The sequence below is a fragment of the Chionomys nivalis genome, chromosome 25 (assembly GCF_950005125.1).
Source record: "Chionomys nivalis chromosome 25, mChiNiv1.1, whole genome shotgun sequence".
NCBI classification, from domain to species: Eukaryota; Metazoa; Chordata; class Mammalia; order Rodentia; family Cricetidae; genus Chionomys; species Chionomys nivalis.
In genome coordinates this window covers 15,214,797-15,237,288 of record NC_080110.1, presented here as the reverse complement: position 1 = coordinate 15,237,288, position 22,492 = coordinate 15,214,797, and the positions used below count along the sequence as shown (strand labels likewise).

At 34.6% G+C, this 22,492-nt stretch overlaps 1 protein-coding gene across 2 annotated transcripts in view; it reads right to left on the bottom strand.

Moving 5' to 3' along the window:
• The window catches only part of Mgat4c (MGAT4 family member C), a 472,208-nt gene that overhangs the window by 367,272 nt on the left and 82,444 nt on the right, over nucleotides 1-22,492 (bottom strand). Inside the window, exon 2 of one of the 2 annotated variants that reach the window (XM_057757830.1) lies at nucleotides 115-146. The exons of the other annotated variant lie outside the window; for it this stretch is intronic. The gene's annotated coding sequence lies outside the window, so the exon portion shown is untranslated. The remainder of the gene's footprint in view (nucleotides 1-114; nucleotides 147-22,492) is intronic. 2 annotated transcript variants of the gene reach the window in all.

Genomic DNA, 22,492 nt, shown 5'->3' with positions numbered 1-22,492 from the left:
TTTGTGTTCATAGCTGATAAATGGATTTAGCATATGTGACATAGCAAACACAGAGTTTATAAATACCAAGAAAGCCAACTAATTGGATGAGTCAGCATCTTCAGCCATGCTTACCTCTGCTCTTGGATCCAGGAGACATCAGAACTCTGAAAAATTAAAATTTGGTTTTACTAATGTCACTCATGCATTAGTTTATTTAAGACTGACATTATAGGCAATATTAAATATATTTTGTTATAGTCTCATAATCTGATGGTTTAAAACATCTGCATATCATGTGGGACCCTTATGAAGGAAACAGTCATGGTAAAAGTTACTCTCCTGTTTTAAAGCAGTTAAAGATTGTGAAGAGTATTCAGTACGCAGTAAATAAAATATTGCTAATAACTTTTGGGATTATGCTCTTCACCACCTTGTTTCTTGAAACTGTAAAATCTTACAAGAATTTCAGATATGGTAACAGTAGAAAATACAAAAATATTTACTACACAAATATGTTAATAAAAGCAGTATTTTATTAATTATTTATAATTATAATAATATTTGTAATATTATTAATCCTGTGATGAATCTATGTGGCATATACATTTTTACACTTTGTTCTTTTTGACAACAGTCATCTTTTACCCTTGTTTTCAAAAATAAAATATAATAATATCAAGAGGTTCGAAAGGGCACTATTTAGTGGTATTCTAGCAATTCATTTCATGCAAATATGGGAAAAATTTATGTGTTCCTTGTCCCTCAGTAATGTTTTGAATTTATAAAATCTCCCAAAAGAAAAGAATTCCTGTTTGATAATCTATGTAGTGAGTATATCCTACCCAGTTTTATTTATTAGGAACCAATTCCACCATAAAATATATTGCTCTTGTTTCAACAGACTAATAAAATATATTTTCCTTTTTTTTTCCTGGTTATTGGAGACCTCTCAGAAATACAGATTGGTATTGTAATTACAATCTTCCAGTACCATCTTTGCTGGTCTCCCAGGAGTACACAATACAACTTAGCCTTTAGGTGGTTTTATGTAAAACAGGGAAGTAACCCAAACATTGAATTAACTCATTTTATTGTTTCAGGAAACATCAGTTCATTTTTTTTATTATTTAAAATGAGTCAAAAATGCATAAGGGAAAATAAAACATATTATGATCTATACTTCTAATATCCACCCACACTATTGTAAAAGATTCCAATCAGTGGAGGTTGGTTTCTAAGTTGGGTTACTTCTCTATTCAATTTTAAATTAAGTCTATAGCTATCTTTAACAAGTATGCTTCGTAGAAGTCCAAAAAAAAAAAAATATTTGGCACAATTAACAAGGGATACGCTGTTTTTAGCCTGTTTCACACTCTTTGCTATGTGATTATACCATAAGGAGATTGACATGTGTACAAATAGCACACGCAATTATACAGAATAATGAGGGGAATTTCACTTTAGGAAGTAAATACTATGTAGTGAGATCAAATTTTACCCTATAAAAATTAGGTAGTTCACTGACAAATTTTTATAAACATCATGTACGTTAAATTTACATTTCTTCCCCTAAGTGTCTTCTATATTAGTTTGAAAACTCAGGTTATATACTCACAACTACATTCACTTTTTGTTTATTTATATCTGGTAGATCCCTACTTATTCCTACTGGCAATAAAATTCGTGCCCTACACTCCTTGTACACATTAATAATCTACTCTTTGTTCAATAAATTATGTGCAGTGGATGAATATAAATTGAATAAACTCAGAATTCCAGGTGCCACTGAACAAAAGTAGATGCTATTAAGGTTAAGAAAGAGCTTCTCAATTTTTCTTATTTACAAGTATATGAATTTAGTTTGGAAATGTAAAAGCCTTAAGCTATCATGGAGAAACAATACCTTTATTGAGTTTAATGCTGCAATCAAATAATCATTTGAACACTCTAATTTCATAACTTTTCTGGACAGTGTTAATATTTTAGCATTGTAGAAGTACATCATTTTGATACAGCCTAATATAATCAGAAAATCTGGACTTTTGCCAATTTAATTTTTTTGAAACTTTATAGTGTTTACAGAGTACAATTTTATGAGTGTCTCTCTGAGGAAAAAACATGCAATCTCTCATTGCCTTAAGCAATATTGATATTAATAATATGAAAAATTATAATATGAATAATTGTATGAGTATAAAATATCATTATTAATATTGTGCATAATTAATCCAGATTCCAAATATGAGGAGAAGAAAAAGTTTAACCTTGTCATTACAATAGAACCTTTTTGGTTTCTCTTCATATTTTATTTTTTTCCATCTAAATAATATAACCTTTTTAGCAATATTTTTATGATTTCAGAAAAAAATACACTACCATAAATTATTTTATCTTTTCTTTTTCTATTATGAGTGCCAAAATTTATTAGACGATTATCTTGACAAATTTATTCACAGACCTCTAAAAATAGTACTCAACTTCACAAGGAAAAGCAAAACAAAAACAAAAAAACAGGATAGCCCAAACAATCCTGCACAATAAAAGAACTTCTGGAAGCATCACAATCCCTGACTTCAAATTCTACTACAGAGCTACAATACTGAAATAAACCCTGGTATTGGCATAAAAATAGACAGGTGGACCAACGGAACCAATTAGAAGACCCAGATATTAATCCACAAACCTATGAACACTCAATTTTTGATAAAGAAGCAAAAAATATCAATGGAAAAAAGAAAGCATATTTAACAAATGGTGCTGGCACAACTGGATATCGATATGTAGAAGAATGAAAATAGATCCACATCTATCACCATGCAGAAAACTGAACTCCAAATGGATCAATGACCTCAATATAAAGCCAACCACACTGAACCTCATAGAAGAGAAAGTGGGAAGTACACTTGAATGCATTGGCACAGGGAACCACTTCCTCAAGATAGCCCTGTGGCATAACACTGAGAGAAACAATTAATAAATAAGACCTCCTGAAACTGAAAATGTCTGTAAATCAAGGGACAAGGTCAACAAGAGAAAATGGCAGCCTACAGAATGGGAAAAGATCTTCACCAGCCCCAAATCAAACAGAAGTCTGATCTCCAAAATACACAAAGAACTCAAGAAACTGATCATAAAGAGCAAATAATCCAATAAAAAATAGAGTACAGATCTAAACATAGAACTCTCAACAGAGAAATCTAAAAAGGCTGAAAGACAATTAAGGAAATGCTCAACATCCTTGGCCATCAGAGAAATGCAAATCTGAGATTCCATCTTACCTCTGAAGGAATGGCCAACATCAAAAACACTGATGACAACTTATGCTGGAGAGGTTTGGGGGTAAAGAGAAGACTCCTACATTGTTGGTTGGAGTGCAAGCTGGTATATAGCCCCTTTGGATACCAATATGGGAATTTCTCAGAAAATTAGGAAACAACCTTTCTCAAGACCCAACAATATCACTTTTAGGAAATACCCAAGGGATGGTCAATTGTACCACAAGGTCATGTGCTCAACTATGTTCATAGGAGCATCGTTTTTCATAGCCAGAACCTGGAAAGAACCTAAATGCTCCTCGATCGAAGAGTGGATAAGAAAAATGTGGTACAATTTACACAATGGAGTATTACACAGCAGAAAAAATTTAATGACATCTTAAAATTTGCAGGTAAATGGATGGAGCTAGAAAACATCATTTTGAGTGACGTAACCAGACCCAGAATGAAATTTATCACATGTATTCACTCATAAGTGACTTTTATACTTAAAGCAAAGAAAACAAGCCTACAAATCACAATCCCAGAGAACCTAGACAACATTGAGGACCCTAAAAGAGATATACATAGATCTAATCTACATGGAAAGTAGAAGAAACAAGATCTCCTGTGTAAATTGGTAGCATGGGGACCATTTGAAAGGGTGGAAGGAGAGGGGAAAGAAAGAGAGGGGCACAAGAAAAAATGTATAGCTCAATAAAATCAATAAAAATAAAATGAAATTATACATATAATTTTTTCCAATAATATTCCTTGCAAAACTAGTGCCTATTCTGAATGGTATTGATAGTTTTCACAAAAAAAACTTTATACCTCTAATATTTTAGGACAAGTTTTTCGAGACCCTATAATATTTTATAAATTGAAAATGTATGCAGTATTTTACAAATTGGAATTTTTTTAATGATATTAAAATCTTACAAGTACTTCTAAGTCAGGAGGACAATATTGGTCAGACCCTGTCTCCTGAAATGAACCATCTGTCTGGAAAATTGAAAAAAAAAAAATCAAGGTCTGCTAACTGCTGCAGACCACAATTCCTAATCAACTTATGATTTTGGAGTTATGAACTTTAATATAGTTTTCCGGGGCAGAAGGTGTTTTACAATAACTGCTCTTTACTAAATAGATTTTCTCTGAGAGCATTGGTCTATTAGTTGTTAATAAAGGGTTTCATGTTTGGAAGGGGGAATAGGAAAATTAGGAGAGAAACCAGGCGTCTACAACAAAGAAATGTATCAAAGAGTGGGTTCACATTGTGGCTAAGCTCATAGCTCCACAGGGAGAGCGTGAATATTCCTTCTGGGTGGTTACATGAATTTGTGCTGTACTTTAATAAAGTTCGCTACTAGAGGATGCTCCAAGCTTAAAAAAGAAAAGAAAAAAAAAAGAAAAATCAACCTGTTTGTCACCAAAGGAACTTTATTGGTAAAGAAAACTGCATTGCATTTCTTTTTTTTTTTTTTATTCTTTTTTAATTAAAATTTCCAACTGCTCCCCGTTTCCCATTTCCCTCCCCTCCTCCCACACATTGCTCCCTCCCCCCACTCCCCTCCCCCATCCCCACTCCTCTTCTCCTCCCCCCAGTCCATTCCCCCTCCCTCTCGATACTGATGGAAGTGGGAGGACCTTGCATTGCATTTCTTTCCGCACTTCCACATCTACTGTGGCCTGAGAGTTCTAGCAGGCACAGGAGACTGCAACCGTGACATATTCAAATGCAAAATGCATGAAGATAAAAGTCTCACTAGCATTTCTACGATACTGGAATCAGATGGTTCAGATTTAAACTGTTGTTTTACTTTGAGTTATAATCCTCTCGCCCTCTCATGGCTGTGGAAGTAGAGAATAGATGTCTGTATTATTATATATTATCTGAGATTCTTTTGGAGACTGAACTAAAGAAGAAAAACCCTCCATCTCCAGCCTGTGCAAAGCTCTCATTGACTTAAGAGGAATTTGTCAATGTAAAAGGATTGGTTTACTATGGCTTTAAACCCTCATGCTTCACAGAGGGATTTGCTAAATACTTTCAAGGGGACTACATGTGTGCTGCCAAGGGGCTTCTGAAAGGCACCGAACCTTCTGGTGATTGAAATGTACAGTTCCCACAGCAGTGAATTAACATAATTGGAATCAGGACTAGATGTTTTTATAGGAGCTGATTATGTGCAGTTCCAATAGTGTCATTACTTTAGCCCATCTTCTCCTTGAGGGCATAGGCAGCCTGGAAAGCAGTTTTTAAATATGAAGGCTGCTCAGCAGGTACGTAGCTCGGGTAAGAGGCACATTAGCTATAACTTACAAAGCAGACTTGCTGGCATTTAACATTCTAATTATATGTAACATTAAGATGTGTTAGGTGATAATACATTGCATGTGCTGTCTACCTGAGAAAGAAGTTTCAGCCTGTCTATGCTATTAAGATCTATTATAGAAACATAATATACTTCTTTGTGGAACACTGAGAAAAAAAAAGGTGTTAGGTTAAATGGTGCCAGGATCCACTATTTTCCGTTTTATATATATGCAAGAAAAATCATCGTGTCACATGTAAGACATATTTCCAACCAAATTTCAGAAAGTCAAAAAAAAAACAAAAAAAAAAAACAAAGCCCAACACCACATGATTTAAACCCCAGTTGTCGGTTTTGCCGTTAATGCTTTCAAAGAAATCTTTTGTTCATAAAATCCATTTAACATTTAATTCTATGATAATTTGTATAATTTTTAAGACTAAAATTCTGCCATTCGTATCAAACATTATTCTTTTTTATACATACAAGTAGATATAATTACTAGGAAGAATTAAGGATTGGGACTATGAGATGATTCAGTGGATGAAGGTCCTTGCCATTAAGCCTGAATTTCACCGGTAGAACCCTCTGGAAATTTGGAGCAAACTCTTTACATTGTTCCCTCACATAATGATCATGTCATCCTCTCTCTCTCTCTCTCTCTCTCTCTCTCTCTCTCTCTCTCTCTCTCTCTCTCCTTCTCTCTCTCCCACACACATCATATAAATACATGCATATATATGTGAAAATAAAATCTTTTATAGTAATTGATTACTACTTTCAGTACACAAGATGGCCAGTGTTGTTTTTAAAAAACAGCCTCACACATACTTCTTTCTAGCCTAATAAGAAGTCTTGTATTCTTAGGATGTGGGTGGAGGATCAAAGAAGCTAAAATGTTGCATTCCCTACAAGCATATCCACCATTTGAGCACTGCCACACAGTATCATCTACTAAATAATGGGTAAGTACTGTTAATGAGTTACAATTAATAATAAGAAAACAAGTCCAAAGTGGTAGCAAACACTTTTAATCCCAGCACTCGGGAGGCAAAGAAGGTGGATCTCTGTGAGTTCAAAGCCAACCTGGTCTACAAAGTGAGTTTAAGGATAGCCAAGGCTATTACACAGATAAACCCTGTATTGAAAAAATGTTGATGATGACAATGATGATACAGTTATCACTTAATAAAGTCATAAAGGTTGTTTAGTGCATATAGTAAAATAAAATATATACCATAAATCAAATGAAACTTAAGAAACATATTTTCTCAGTAGTATTGGATTGTAGTGAGCAGGTGAGGGAGGCTGAAGATAATAAAGTCACCCGATGAGCTACACTACTCTGTATGTTATGCTTGATAACTTCTGATATATTTCAAATATTTTTAGAAGGCTTAATAATTAATATTGTTATTCATTAGTATCACTCATTTTATAGCAACAGTGTCACCTCTTCCAAAGAAAAAGTTATTTTTCAAACTTATCACAATCAGAAAAAAATACATATAAATACAGACGGAATTCAAATCTAAATTTTAATATAAGTAATGACAGTAGATGAACATAATCTAACATACCTGTATACAGTTACATCATGGAACGTTTTAGACTTTGGATAACTTAATGTCAATAGAAAAAGGTAATTTATAGTATGTCATGTGACAAAGTCTATTCAATTAAAAAGTTATTTGTGCATAGTGATAGATATGGATCTTATTTTTAATTAGTTTCAGGGAATACCAGATATTATCTTCTTAGATAAAATACCCACACTCAAACTTCAGCACTACTCAGATGTAGTTGGACCACATATCTTGAGAGTGTATTGTTCATCCTGTATGGAAAATTTTTTTCTTTTCATCTGTGAGTTTAGAATATTATCAGAGAAAATCAATAAGTTGGGCATGGATCTCCATGTTCTTAAGAATGCCAATATATATTGTTCTTTTGGAATCAGTGACAGCTAAGTTAATGGCCAAATGTAATATTTGGATATTAAATATTCAATATCTGGTTCTAAAACCTAATTCCAGAGTGTGGAACTGAGTGCATGTGTGTAGATATTAGATGAATAATATAAAACTTCATAGAGACATGTATTAATAAACTATCTGAAAAATATTTCTCCTTGGGTCACATTGTATTTACTGTATTTAATTTCTTCATATTTTACATATCATAGTATATTCTTATCCATCATAAACTCATCTGAATACATATTGATAATTGACAAGCAAAAATAATCCTATATACAGTCCTGCAATTGCAAAGATATTTAAAACACGTTTGTCCCTTGAAGGTCTACAACAAGATTTTCTGGAAGGACAAAGTTAATATGGTAATATTGTTCTTTTTTAGATTCTGTTTTTTTTTTTTTGTGTATGAGTGTATACTTATGAATGTATGTACATATGCTGATGGAGGCCATAGCACAACCTTGGGGACCATTCAGCTTGTGTGTTGAGAGAGGATTTCACACTGAGACCTGGCGATTCCTGAGTGTACAGGCCGGTGGTCCCTAGGGAGTGCTTTGTCTTTTCCTCCCCAGCATTAAGTGCTTTATAAGTGCTCGCTCACCACCTCCTGGGAATGAAACTCAGGTCCTTATGCATAAGTAGCAATCAATTTACCAAGTGAACTACATCCTCAACACTTAAAACTTTAAAAATTTTAAACATCAATACATTATTTTCTCCCAAAATTTTACAGCAATAGTCCACTGTGACTATTATTAACTGCTTTCCTATTGGATTTGAGATCTGTTTCACAGGGTAATATTCCACGTCTGGTCTAAAAGCCTGCTCAGAAGCCCATGGCTGTGTTCCTTCAATAGAATGCACTATTGCTATTTTACTGCATGGCCATGTTTCAAATTGTCGCCTAAACATGTTTGTTTATGCCCATAGATAAGAGCTGCTTTTGGCCATGGTTGCAGAAGCTTCTTTCTTCAGTGTGCAACCATCAGTTCAGATAATCACTACTGTTCAATGTGTTGAGAATAAGACACTGAGACCTTGGCCCTGAAGCTTTATTATAGTTTTAATTTTTTTATAATCGTTCAACCCACAACTACCAAAGCTAAGGGAACACTACTGAAGAGGAGGAAAGGAAGTAAAGGACAGTATGGGGAGAAGTACTGCGAAATAATGTCTTCAGACATTGCATGACTATTGAACTCATAAACTCATAGCAACTGTAGTTACCTGCATGTAAGACCTTCCCCAAACCAAGGGAGCCACTGTTAGGGCACAGCAGGCCAGGTATTTCCCAAACTCCACATTTTGCTGAGAACTATTGAGAGTTAATAGTTATTCCAGGGGTGGAAAGCATACTTTTTTGAGTATATGGCCATTAGTAGTTTTCCAATAGTCCAATGAGTTATCCACATACGGGCTGCAATTGCTGGACTTAGTGTGTTATCCAGCAATAGAAATGGGCACAATGTTTAAGCGAACATTTTTGGGAGATATGTAAGGAATTAGAGAAGGATAAATGTGGAATTCATTATTATAGTTCATTGAACAATATATGAAATACTCAAAAAAATACATTGTCAAATCATTGATAGACTTACTTCCTGTGAACCTGCATCCAAGAATGAAGTAGTTTAGAGGCAAAATTCATGGTTTTTAATTGTGCCTTTAAACATCTGAACCACTATACTTGGGTTAGGAAGACTAGTACTAACATACGGGAAGTAATAATACTTGATGAATAATGAGGCTGACTATCAAGCAACAACCTTCTGGTTTCTATACTTTTTCCACTAAAACAAAAAATTTAGAAAATATATGTTTGCAGAAGAAACCACAACAGAGCTTTTATCAACTTGATTTGAAATATTTTTCAGTCATTCAAATATTTTATTCAGGACAAGTATATTGTGTGCATGCTTGTACATATGTAAATAGGCATAAAATTGCTTAGAAAGGCAACCATGCTAATGTGTCTAATTATGAAATGAAATACCTCATTAATTTTAAATACCATCATTGTCTTTGCTAAATTTTTGTTATAGATAGCATTACTGTGATTTCTATTTTAATCAAAAAATATAAGTTTTAATAAAAAAGTAAAATCAATTCCATTAATATAACTAAAATGAGATAAATGTAAAACTAGTCCAATTACACATAATTAGAATTACTTGTATTTTATTCTATAATGAGAAAAGAAAAACTAAGACCATGAACAGGGGTTTGTCTATACACTTAAAGTACTATTGTAACACAATTTTAGTCACTGATAAACAAGATCTTATGGTTTAGAAGAAATTGGAGAAAGCAAGAATGAGGTTGTGTTTCCTGGATTAGAAAGGTATCGACCTTTCGATTCTCCATTTAATTTACTCTGATTGCATCAGACAAGGAGAGCAAAGTCTACAAATTGTGGCCAATGTGAGAAAGATAGAAAAAAAAGTCTAATGAAAAAGTTAGAAACAATTGAAATAACTTTGAGAGCTTTCTCTTTTGTTTTGTTTTGTTTTCTGAAACAAAGAAAATCAGTTTTCTTTTCAAATACTTGAGAGCCAGGAGAATATAAAAAGTGATAAGACAAGTGAAAATATATGATCTATGTATCTGCAATTATATGTCTTATTTTATTTCATTGTATAATTTTAGTGTTAAGCTTCAGATGTATAAAAGAAAAAGGCTTATTTTTTTTCACTTTGGGCCATAATCAAAACAAAGCAAACAGTACCGCTTCAGACAAAACCTGGCTTATTCAAATATTCCTTTTTTCTCTTTAATTATAAGAACAAAGCTTAGAATAGAGATCATTACTGTTATCAAATGCTATAAAGCTGTGTGATTTGATGCATGACCTTAGCCATTATGTATTTTCCCATTATAATGTTACAATCATATGTTCCTGAGATCTTTCTGCATTTTGAAAGTTTTTGTTGTAACAAAAACTGCCTCGAAAAACCAAAAAAAATTATTAATATATCAAACAAAAAATTAATAGATGAATAATCTATCTTTGTAATGTGGAAAGTAATAAATATGTCCATGTGCTTAATTTGGAAACTCTAACTCTTGACATACAAACATCAGTTCTTAATTTCTTCTCTTCCATGCCACTTTTGTCAGACTCCATTCCAAACTGACACTTTTCAATATTATAGGCTAATTTTTATCTTCCATGCAGACATCACAAAGAATGACTGCCCATAAGTCCTTTCACACCTCCTTTTGCCTTTGGAATCTTTGCACCTTCAGTAGGTTCCTCATCTTCCCCCTGTCCATCTTCTCAGAACTGGTACAGCACAATTTAACTTCAATCCCATCACTTAAATGTCAAATTCGATGAAAGAGAATTCAATTGTCCAGTCAAACTTATCAGATCCACCTTAAACATGACGCTTTAGTAGAAACAGTTGTGGTTCTATAGGTAAAACATTAGGTGATCTACGTTAGTCCTGCCGTTTCCGCATCCCCTTACACATTCTTGAGGAGAAGAGTTAAAAGAGCAAGGTCGATAGTGATGCTGCTTTCTTGAAATTTCCATCACTCTCACTTACTCTTGTATAATGATGTGAAGAAGGTGGACTCTTGTATTACTGACAGTATTATTGAGAAGTTTAGAAAAAAATTATGGCAGAAAAACTCAGTTGAGTAGACTGGAACCTGAATTCTGTTCCAATTCTCTTTTGTATCAATTGGTAAGATATTTCTTGCTATTTCTAGTAATTTTTTTTAATACAGAAACTTGGTGAAATTTCCTAGAAAACCTGAGCTAAAGACAAGTGACTTTAAAATGCCCAGAAACAGACATACACACACATCACACACATTTGGATCTACAGGAAAAAAACATGATTTAAAGAATTTTTGTAACATCATGAAATTATATTTTTAAAAGGGTGATGATCAATTTGAGTACTCATGGCATCCTTGTGATTCTGATGAGTAATGAACACACAGATCGCTTCATACTCATATAAACATACTCTGAGCCAAATGTGTCTTTGCATTTCTAATTCAATTCCCCAGATTTAATTAACACATTCCTAATTAATTAGTCTTTAATTTCATGAAATGGGAACATGGAAAACATTAGAACCACATACAATTTCCATTTGTAGTTTTACTTTGTTTTAATTTTAAGCAAATTTAATGTATGCACAATGTTCCTGTTTTTACAAACCTAGATTCTATAATCAAATGCATCTTTGATCATATTTTGATCTATGCAATGTTTCCAAGCATAATATGAATTCGAAGTAATGTCAAATTTCCTCTTCAGTGGAAAGATGATTCCTGTTTTATTTTCTTTATCTTCTGCTGCATGTTTATTTAAAATCTTATGATATATGAGGATATAGGTATGACAGGGTACAGAAAATAAAGATGAATTTTGAGCATTTAAATAGGCTGGGAATGAGTAGAAGGAATCTGTATGAGACAAAAGGATGCAACTTGGAACTAAAATAAATAGCATATTCTGCAAAAAGTAATAGTCATTTCCTCATGTCACTGTTCTGCTCGTACAATGTTTGATAGCATGTAATCACCACAACCAGATTTAAATATGCTGAAAGGATTTATATAGTAGGAGAAGAAATAATAAGGAGAAATGCACTTAGCTGAAAGAGACAGAAAAAGAAATGATGGAGAAAGAAAAAGCCAGAATTATGTTAATTCAGAGAAACCCATATGATAAGAATTTTTATAAGTAAGGTCATGCTTAAGACCCTACAACACTTTAATTTCAGAAGTTTTTGGCATCCCTATCCAATCAAACAGAATAAAACTGAAAGGTTGATGGGACCGAAAACATGGGCTGCTGGGGAAGGCACTTGTCATTGACTTGAGTATGGCTCTCCAGCATTCATGTATATTTGACAATGTGCAGTTGTCACCAAATGGCTGGGGAAATAGAGACAAGCAGTTCTCAGCAGCTACCTTGGCAGGCACTCTAACTGAAATGGACATCTATAGGTTCAGTGATAGAGTGTGTCTTAAAGTTTAAGTTGGACTGCAACAGAGGGAAACGCTGGGATTATATCTGTGGCCTCCACACAGGCACAATATAATGTCCATGTGCATCTGCTCACACAAGAACATTTACACTTGTGTGTATATACCACACACAAACACACAATTTCTATAGAGAGCAAGTATGAGTTAAATAAAATCAATTGGAATGATGATTTTTTATACATTACTAAGTTAATTGAATGATTTTAGAGAATAGTCTTAAAACTATTTAAATACTAAGAAGTTGTATAATACTTTAACAACAACTGTTTAAATATTTTGTAATAATATCAACAAATGAACAATGTACACAAGATTATTTTCATGATTTTTTATAAAATTAGCATAGAAAAAATATGCTTTTGGCAAAATACCCGAATACAAACTTAATTCACAAATATCAGCAAACCTCCTTTATTAAAATTACAGATTGATAAAGAAATCAGAGAAGCAATACGTTTCACGATATCCTGAAGTAACTTAAGATATCTTGGCATAACTATAGCCAAGCAAGTAAAAGACTTATAAAATAAAACTTAAAGACTTTTTTTTTTTTTTTTTTTTTTTTTTTTTGGTTTTTCGAACAGGGTTTCTCTGTAGCTTTGGTGCCCGTCCCGGAACTAGCTCTTGTAGACCAGGCTGGCCTCGAACTCCCAGAGATCCGCCTGCCTTTGCCTCCCGAGTGCTGGGATTAAAGGCGTGCGCCACCACCGCCCAGCAAAACTTAAAGACTTTTAAGAAAGAAATTGAAGAAGCTTTCAGAAGGAAAATATTCACATGCCTATGAATCAATAGAACATGTACAGGAGAAATGGTAATCCAGCCAAAAGTTATGTACAGATTTAATATTGTCCCCATTAAAATAGCAATTTCAGATTCACATGGATGCATAGAAAAACAAAACAACAACAAAAAACAAAACCATTGTAGCTAAAAGAATCCTTAAACAATAAAAACTGCTGGAGTGTCACTATCCCTATTTCAAGTTGTTCTACACAGCTACAAGTAGAATGGTATTGGTTCAAAGAAAGAAAGAAACAAACAGAGAGAGAGAGAGAGAGAGAGAGAGAGAGAGAGAGAGAGAGAGAGAGAGAGAGAGAGAGAAGAGAAGAGAAGAGAAGAGAAGAGAAGAGAAGAGAAGAGAAGAGAAGAGAAGAGAAGAGAAGAGAAGAGAAGAGAAGAGAAGGAATGAAGGAAAGGAAGGAAGGAAGGAAGGAAGGAAGGAAGGAAGGAAGGAAGGAAGGAAAGAAAGAAAGAAAGAAAGAAAGAAAGAAAGAAAGAAAGAAAGAAAGAAAGAAGAACAGACACAACAGTCAATAATATCTAACTGAAGACAAAAAAACTTATGGAAAACTTTTTTATTTTTTTAGTAAGGTAGCCAAGAATATATACTGAAAATATAACCACAGCATCTTCAACAAATGATGCTGGTCAAAGTGGATGTTTGTATGTAGAAAAATGCAAATAGATCTATACTTATTACCCTGCACAAATTTCAGCTCCAAATGGATCAAACATCTCAGTATAAACCAGATAAACATAACCTGATAGAAGAAAAAGTGGGCAGATAATTGTGAACTCATTGACCCAGGAAAAAACCTTCTGCAGAGAACACCATTAGTACCAGCATTAAGGTCAATGTTTAATAAACTGAAGCTCATGAAACAGAAACTGAGAAACTTCTGCACAATAAAAAAGGACACTGTCATTCAGATGAAACAGAGGCAAACAGAATAGAAATGTTTTGTCAGCTACACATCTGATAATGGCAATATTCAAAAAATATGAAAACCCCCCAAAAAATAGATATCAGGAAAAAAAATTAACCAATAAAAACGGGGTATACAAATCTAAACAGAATTCTTCATCAAGGAATCTCAAATGATTGAGAAACGCCTAAAGAAATTTTCAACATCCTTACCCATAGGGAAATGCAAATCAAATCCACTTTGAGATTTCATTTTACACCTTTCAGAGTGGCTAAGAAACCACAAGTGACAGCTTGGGATGGTGAGGATGCAAGGTAAGTGGAACACTCATTGCTGATGGGAGTGCAAACTTGTACAACCATTATGAAAATAAGAATACCAGTTTCTCAGGAAGATGGAAAATAATATATCTCAAGACAGTTATACCACCTTTGAACATATATCCAAAATATGCCTTATCCTACCATAGTGACATTTGCACAACCATATTTATTGCTTCTCTACTCGTTATATTCAGAAACTGGAAACACCCGAGATACCAAGCAATAGAAATAATAGAAATAATGTTATGCACTTGCATTATTCAGTGGTTCAAAATAAAATCATGAAATTTTCAGGTAAATGGAGGGAAGAAGAAAAAAATCATCATGAGTACAATATCCAAGACTTGAAAAAACAAATATGGTGTGTGTTTGCTGATAGGTGGACATCAGTTGTTAAGTTAATTGCGGCGCACCACACCAGTCTGTGCTCTATGCGCCACCAAACCGTTCGTGAACTGGGCAAGGGCCTAAAGATTTAAACACAGCGTCACACAGACAGAGATATGCGTCATTTTTGAAACAGGAATGCCCCCTTATTGTGTACTAGAGCCGCTTATATAGAGATCCTAACTGCTAGCCATGCCCCATCCAAACACACCAGAAACCACTCCTCTGCCATCAGGAACTCCTGAGCGTCTCCTGCTCAGAGGAGCTGCTGGCTGTCTCAGAGCAGAGGAAAACAGGTTGTTTACAAGAAATTCAGGATCTGGGGGTTCACAGCTCCCAACAGTCAATGATATCTGAGCTACAATCTGTAGAACAACAGAGGGTACACTGAAAGACATCAGTAGGAAAGAAAAATTAATCAATATTTATGGATGGTTGGAGGAGCTGTAACAAGAAGATCAAGTGGGGAGGAAAAGGGGAGAGGGTGATGAAAAAACCACTCTGGGGAGATGCAGTTATTATTTAGTGCCATTTGAAGGGTACTATGGAAACTCTATACAGTAGACGCTTCATACACACACACACACACACACAAACAAACAAATATTAAGGTCATCTTAAATAAGTTGTGAAATAGTGGAATAGAAAGAGCCCCTACTAGCAAACTTTGATCAGAAAAGCTTCTGGCTTCGAGACTGTGTTAAGCTAATAAAATTTGGCCACAAGGATCCAATAGGTGTTCTCAATAAACTCAAAATATTGCCAAGACCAAAAGATGCTCTGTACAAACTAATGGCCAGACCTACACAACTTATAGAAAATGGAAATGTCAAGCTGGTGCATACACAGAGCTTTACCCCTGCATTCTAGAGTTTTGCGTACAGGAAGGCACTCTGCATATTAACAATGGAGAAATATAAACAAGAACACATCCATTTACCCTTTATTTGCAATCTGGGAGATACACAAATATAATGACGTAGATCTTAAGTTAGCAAACAAGCAATACCTTATTTGATATAAAGACCACTCTAGAAGATGGAATTCATATTTGAAGCTGCTTAGGTGACCAAGAACCTGAGACTAGATAGCCCAGGGAATGAAAGTTCAAAACCAATACTCTTGTAAAAGATCAAAACAAAATGGAAAGCAACATAGCAATAAAATGACTTCTAATGTTATTTTGCTATACAGTTAGACCATTTATTTGCTCAGCCATCATCAGAAAAGTACCTTTCTGTAACAGATGGGAAACAAAGCCAGAAACCCACAGGCAGACATTATGAAGAAAGGACGAGACTTTGAACACTCAGTTCTATTGGGTTGTCACCATCAAATATGTCCTCTCGGGTCTAGGGAAGGCATGATGCAAAGAAGAGGCAGAAAGTATAAGAGGCAGAGGGGATGGAGGACAACAAGCATACAACACCCTCTGAATCAACAAAATCAAATTTCTTAAAACTGAGGCAGTGTGCACACGGCCTGCACAGAGATGCATCAAATAGGTCTTGGAGCTGAAAGAAGTGAACTCATGCCACATCATTATCCCTGAAGCAATATCCATTTGCCAATGAGAAATGCATTTTGTCCAGGGGAGTTTGGGGAAACAAACTACTCTTAAGGGTATGCTGCGTAGTAAGCAGTAGATGGACAACAGAAAGCAAACTCAAAGAAAACATTAGAGGCCCTTGTTTCCTTTCGTATTTTAAATCGTGTCTTAAGTTTTATTTTTGTGTTATTTTATTGCTATTTTTTTATCTTCTCTCTTTTTACTTGGAGGTTTTTTTTTTAGTATATATTATGGCTATTGTTTTTTATCATTTTATAGAATTCTTAAGCTTAGGAACAAGTGGATCTCTATTTTTTCGTGCCTCCTTTTGGGCTCCTTTTATCCTTTTTCCTTTCCTTTCTTTCTTTCTTTTTGGTTTGTTTTGTGTAATTCTGATGTTTTTATTTTATCTCATTATGTATTTTATTTATTTTATTTTATTATTATTGATAAGATACTTGTTATTTTTTCTCTAATAACAGACAGAAAAAGTTTGGTTTTTATGGGAGGAGATAGGAGGTGGAATTTGGACAAGTAGAAAGGGGGAACCATAAACAGGTTGTATTTTGAGGGAAAAAAAGATTCCATAAAAGGTCAAAATTATAAGAAAATTATCATAGAAAATACGAGTTTCTTTACAATAATTTCATACATACTGTTATTTTTTTGATTCTCCTCCCAAACTCTTCTCCATTTACACCCATATCCAAGGATTGACTTTTAATAGCCCTGACGGTAATATAGCTGATATTTCTAGTACAAACCCTTAGTCTACAAACAGTATTTTAACAAGTTGTAGACATTACACACTATTATAATAGCTGGAGAAAATATTTTGAAGTTTTCAATAGATTCAATAATACTGCTTATTTTAGTATTCAAGAAAACTCTATTTCTTTGAAAATGTTTGCAATTAAATCCAAGTTATTAAATGATGAAATTTATTCCTATATTCACAACAAAATGTTTATATCTCAAATGAAAAATAAAATTTTCAAGAATACATTTTGCTGTTCCGTATCAACTCTTAATAACATTCAATTCATAGTGATGTGATATACTAATTCATTCTCTTCATAAATAAAAATTTGTGAAGCAATTAACTGAACAACTGTAGTTTGAAAATAATTTCTCAATGGGAAAAATTTAGATGTGATGAAGTGTTTCACAAAAATCATACTTTGAGGAAATATTGTTTAAAGTACAAATTACCATTAAGTGTGAAGAGAAAAGGCGTCTGAGGATATTCTTATCCTCTTGCCTATTTGATTCATCATTTGCCTGAATAATAATTATTAGAAGATTTGTCTGATTCATTTTCTTCACTTGCTAACTATACCCGGCAAGACATATCACAGCAATTACTGTCAAGAGAATTACTATTAAAAGAATCATTTTCTCTGCACTTACAGTGTTCCCACTTAGAACAAAAGAGCAGAAGTCGTCATTATGTGCCTAATAAGAATGATCTGCCCCTAGGTAGCCCACAACTGTCTTCTTTACTTCTTTCAGGTCTTCAGCTGCGTCAGATCAGATGCCAGTTTCTCAAGTTTTCTTCACACCCCATGGTAGAGAGCACATAGCTTGTGTCCACAGCTATGCATTCTGCCAGAAGGATGAGACATTCCTTAACCACTGGCCTTATTACTGCTCTGCCTGAACGGCTTTGTTCAATGGCATATGAACAACAGTGATACGAATTTGCAGGGAGACAGTTTAAGCACATCACATAGCCTCTGAATACAGATACTTTCCTATTTAGATCTCTTTTAAGATAATGGTCTGTATGGGTTCTCTCTGGTAATCCAGATCATGCTGTGATCTGTGACTGCCAAAAGTACTAACAATAATTGCACAATTATTGTAACAGCCTCTCTTGGAGTTGATTTTCTTCAGTATATAAGTTGGCCAATCTTCAGTAAAATAATCACCTTTAAAAATCATCCTATATTCTGTTTAATACCATGTATAGTCTTTCCTTATGAGATAAAATGCTTTCAGAGTTTTCAGGCTTTATCTTCCCCAATACTTGCTTGATGGTTAGGTAATCTTTGTTTATATACAAGGTTTATGGAAAAAGAACCTTTCAAGCTGGGGTTATCTTTCTAAAATGCTACAGGAAAGACACGAACTGCTGCATACCAACTTTATTTAGTTTTTCAATATGAAGAAAAACAAACAAAGAAAAAAATTAAATAGATAGAGATGAAATTAGAGGGACAATTTTGGTTGTCTTCCTTTTAAATGTTGTCCAGCTTCAATCAAGAGAAAGAAACTATATGGGATTTGTGTGTAGTAAACTTTATGTGTAGAAACGGGAATTGTAGTGAGTTAGATTATTAGCAGTCTGAGGAATAAGTGAGGAAAGGGCTCCTGAAGACTACAAAATAGGTCGCAACCTCAGTAGAACTCTGAAACACAGCTTGCTCCAGTACTGAGCCAACAACCCATGCAGTGGAACACACCACTCTCCAGGATCTCCACAGGACAAAACTCCAGTCCCCTTCCCCAGCTCTCTCACCTTTTCTAGCCAGAAAGCAGGAAGTTTCCTGTGTGTCAGGTTCCCCAAAATCCAACCCCAACCAGAGGCTCCTCTCAAATTACTAGCCCCACCCTTCCTGCAAAGCTGCCTGTGCTCTTGCATTTTCAATGGAACTCTGAAACACAGCTGGCTCCAATAATGAGGGGACTCAAGAGGTGAGTAAACAGTCATGTAGTAGGACACCCCACTCTCTAGGACCTTCAGAGTGGGACAAAACCCCAGCAACCTCCCCCAACTCCCTTGGCTTTTCTAGCCAGCCAGCAGAGAGTTTCCCAACACCATCACTGGACCCTCCATGCTACTAGCCACAACTGGACTAATAGTAGGAGACTTCAACACTCCACTCTCACCAATGGACAGGCCAACCAGACAAAAACATAACAGAGAAATAAGAGAAGTAACAGATGTCATGAATCAAATGGACTTAACAATCATTTATAGAACATTCCATCCTAACACAAAAGAATATACTTTCTTCTCAACATCTCATGGAACCTTCTCTTAAACTGATCACATACTGGGTAACAAAGCAAACGTCCACATTTACAAAATTTGGAGTAACTCCCTGTGACGTATGGATTAAAGTTAGAATTTAACAACAATACTCCTCTCAGAAAGCCTACAAACTCATAGAAATTGAACAGTGAACTACTTAACCACCACTGTATCAAGGAAGAAATAAAGAAAAAAAATTATAGACTTCCTTGAATTCAATGAAAATGAAGGCACAACTTATCCAAACCTATGGAACTCTATGAAAGCAGTGCTAAGAGGAAAGTTTGTAGCACTTAGTGCCCACATAAAGAAATCGGAGAAAGCTCACATTATTGACTTAACAGCACACCTGAAAGCTCTAGAACAAAAAGAAGCAGACTCACCCAGGAGTAGTAAAAAAAAGGAAATAATCAAATTGAGGGCTGAAATCAACAAAATAGAGACAAAGAAAACAATACAAAGAATAAGTAAAACAAAGAGCTGGTTCTTTGAGAAAATCAAGATAGACTAACCCTTATCCAAACTAAACAAAAGATAGAGAGAGAACATCCAAATTAACAAAATCAGAAATGAAAAGAGGGACATAACAACAGACACTGAGAAAATTCAGGGAATTATTAGGTCATATTACAAAAACCTGTATTCCACAAACTGGAAAATGTAAAAGAAATGGACATTTTTTTAGACAGATACCGTATACCAATATCAAATAAAGACCAGGTGAGCAATTTAAATAAACTTATAAACAGCAAGGAAGTAGAAACTCTCATCAAAAACCAAACCAAAAAAAAAGCCTAGGACCGAATGGTTTTAGTGCAGAATTCTACCAGTACTTCCAAAACAGCTAATACCTATACTCCTTAAAGTGTTCCACGTAAAAGAAACAGAAGGAACATTGCCGAACTCTTTTTATGAGGCTATAGGTACCCTGATAACAAAACCACACAAAGGCTCAACAAGAAAGAGAATTACAGACCAATCTAAATCATGAACATTGATGCAAAAATACTCAATAAAATACTGGCAAACCAAATCCAAGAACACATCAAACAAACAAACAAACAAAAAAATCCACCATGGTCATTTCAACTTACTCCCAAAGATGCAGGCCTGATTCAACAAACGAAAATATATCAGTATAATCAATCATATATATAAATATATCAGTATAATCAATCATATAAATAAACTGAAAGAAAAACCCATAGCATTTGACAAAATCCAACACCCCTTCATGATGGTTTCGGAGAGATCAGGGATACGAGGAACATATCTAAATATAATAAAAGCAATATACAGCAAATCGACAGCTAGCATCAAATTGAATGGATAGAAACTAAAAGTGATTCCACTAAAATAAGGAACTATTGTAGGAGCCAGCCTTGATAAGCTAAATATGAACAGATCACCCAAAGGAAGTTCTTTACTTCCAACCATTATCACCTGCCAGAGTAGAATTTAGCCATTGATAAGTTTAATGGAGGCCTGAGTCTCAGTAGTTTACCCTGAAGCAATACCTGGTTGCAGGAAGAACAACCATAAACTAAGATTACCTGAGCACCACCCAAAAACAGACCATCCAGAGGAAATGCTGTTTCAACCTCTATAGGTAGGATCACTTGCCAACACACCCTCACCAGGACACCCCTGGACAAATGTCAGCCAATCAGGGGTCCTGAACCTCAGAAACCCTCACCCCCCCACACCTTTATTACTATAAAACCCAACTCTAACTGAGCTCAGGGCTCTCCGTTTATTCCAATACGTTGGACATGGCCGAGAGACTGAGTTTGCAAACTTGCCTAAAATAAAGGCTCTTTGCTTTTACATACAGAACTCGGTCTACTTGTTGGCTTCCGGGGACTTCGTGGATTTGGGCATAACACTTTCACTCACTCAACAGCATCTTTAATCTTCACTCATAAAATAGTGTATCTAGTTTCCCAGGGTGTGTTAGGCTACAGGCAAAGCAATTAACTTCATTGATTAATGTCAAAAAAAAGGACACTGCTATTCTTTTGAGAAACTTCAATGAATTTTGTTCCTTTTAAATTATGTTTGAGACATTAATAATATATAAATAAATATTTGAAAGTCATAATTTAAGTGATTTCCATAATGACTAACCCATATTATTCAAGAAACTTTAGAAGAGTGTATTATTATTCAGAAATAACTAATATCTCCAAAAGGAACTGATCAAATTTTCATTTGTATTAAAACAAGAGAACCTGCTAACTCAGACATGAAAGGGTTGTAGGCCATGCCTAACTTAGTAATTCATCACAAGATTTGCCTCTAAGGAAAGAAAAGTTGTTTTAACTATCATTGATTTTCACTCGGAAAATGTGTCCTATTGATTTTTCCATCTAGACCCTTAGCTCTGGTGTTTTCTATGCTATTCTTATCTATAATGACAGCCAATGGGAAACTACAGACCAGAAGTGGAATGACCCCATGTAGGTAAACATAACGTGGAACTGGAAATAACAGTGCCTAGAAGATGTGTCCCCCAACACTCCAGTTTCTGACTTTTATTTCATAGTCCTAAATTCTTTTGAAATAAAGGCATACATTTCTTGCATTTTCAAGTGAAGGTCTGAGGAGAGTTTAAATGCATGCACTTGCTTCGTTTGCTTGCAACAGAGGGTCTGAAGTTTTAATTATTTAGAATTTTTTTTAATTTTAAAACAATCTATTTTAATTTTACATACCAATCCCAGTTCCCTCTCTCTTCTATCCTCCTGCTCCCTACCACCACCTTACCTCTACCCTGTAACCCCATCCACTCCTCAGAGAGTGTGAGGCCTTCTATATTAGGAGTTAGCAAAGTTTGTCACATCATTTGAAGCACAACTCTCTCTCTCTCTCTCTCTTTCAATGTTGTGCTTTCTGTCAGTCTTTTAATCAACCTTTATTCGTCCCAGTTGCCATTTGCTTCATTACC